Below are 1,574 nucleotides of genomic sequence, written 5' to 3'. Positions count from 1 at the left end.
CCAAGTATCTCAAACCCATCACTTTATATTGGCACAATCATATGCACCCAAATAAGGATGACTTATGCTACTTATATTTCTGGCTGAATAGGAAAGTGGTACCTAATTTTGTAATGAACTAAGGTGAACACAGTCCAAGACTTTCATGACAGGATTCACTGTTCTGCAGGCATATTGGGCTCAGGTCTGTGTTATAAGTTACTCACATTCAGTGTGATACTGAACAAGTTCAATAGCTTCTCTGTGCCTGTTTCTCCATCTGTGAAGGGGAAGGGAGGGTATGAACATTTAGTGGCCATACAATTTGAATGGTCCTTAGAAACAGTAACACATACATTTACTCTAGTACTTGATAAAGTTATCCTTGTATGTGCATGTGAGTGTTTAGAGTAGAAAATCTTTTCTTTTTTTAATCTTTAGGGGAGAGTGAAAACATAGTTCCCCACCACCACAAATTACACAATCAAGTTTCCCACATTTGGGGAAATCATCAGGGTCAGTACATCCGGAGAGAAATGGATGAGCCTTGCCCTGGGCAAACCACCTTCGTGATCATGGTATCTCTCCTTTCAGGTAAGTATAGAGTAGAAAATCTTGTTACGTGACCAGGGAGGGAAATGTATTAACTTTAGAGCTGTATGTTTTTGACCCTTACTTTCAGAAGGAATATGTTTCCAGATGTGTGCACTAGCTAAAGTTTAGAAGTATGAACAGATGAAAACTGATAACCTGAAAACCTTTGAGCATGAAGAGAGTACTATCAGCTACAATGTCTGCATGATCCCTGAGTGGTGGCCATGGATATTCTGCTCCTAGTTTAGCAAGTGCAATTGCTAGTGCATCTGGTGTTCAAGTGAAATCCAGTTGAGTAAAAGGTCAAATACCATACTTTGTGCTTTTTTTAATTAAATAAATTAATTTATTGATTAGAGAGAGAAGAAAACACAGATATAGAAAGTTAATGGGTTTGTAAGGGCAAACAAACTCCAGGAGCATGTGCCATCTTGTGTGTCTTGCCTGTATGGGGACTAGGGATTCAGACTCAGATTGTTAGCCTTTGCAAGAAAGCGCCTTAACTGCTAAGCCATCTATCTAGCCAATAGTTTTTATTTTAATGCAAAGACAGTTATAATTCTTTGCATTGAATTAGGTGCACACTAGTACTGTCTGGTGCTCAAATCCAGTGATGCACAAGCACATGGTCTCTAGGATCTACAAATGTGGTGATGGAGTGGGCACATGCCCCTGAGCAAAGCATAGAAACTACCAGAGTCAGGACAGCTACCTCGTCTCATGACAGAGTGTGTATGCAGCACTGACCAACATATACGGAATGACAAAAGTCATAATATTAATTTTGTATAAGCTTTTTAGGTAGAGTATACCCTGAACTTTATCTAATGATGCAATTATACTTCTTTTGGAACAGATTAACTATTTTATCTCTGCTATCTTAGTATCAACATCTGAGATTTTGGGTTTTGCCTCATAATAAAACACTCTTAACATCTGGTTTCTTTTCTTATTGTTGTAACACAATGCCTATCATAAACAACTTAAAGTGGGAGAAATTT

The 1,574-nt window shown here is 38.2% G+C and overlaps 1 non-coding gene across 1 annotated transcript; it reads right to left on the bottom strand.

The window, feature by feature from the left end:
* Positions 1–417: 417 nt before the first annotated feature.
* On the bottom strand, positions 418–581 carry LOC123459199. The gene has a single exon (XR_006636098.1). It is a non-coding gene; the product is annotated as a U1 spliceosomal RNA (small nuclear RNA).
* Between the last annotated feature and the right edge of the window lie 993 nt (positions 582–1,574).

The sequence above is a fragment of the Jaculus jaculus genome, chromosome 2 (assembly GCF_020740685.1).
Source record: "Jaculus jaculus isolate mJacJac1 chromosome 2, mJacJac1.mat.Y.cur, whole genome shotgun sequence".
NCBI classification, from domain to species: domain Eukaryota; kingdom Metazoa; phylum Chordata; class Mammalia; order Rodentia; family Dipodidae; genus Jaculus; species Jaculus jaculus.
This window is presented reverse-complemented; position numbering and strand designations above follow the sequence as displayed.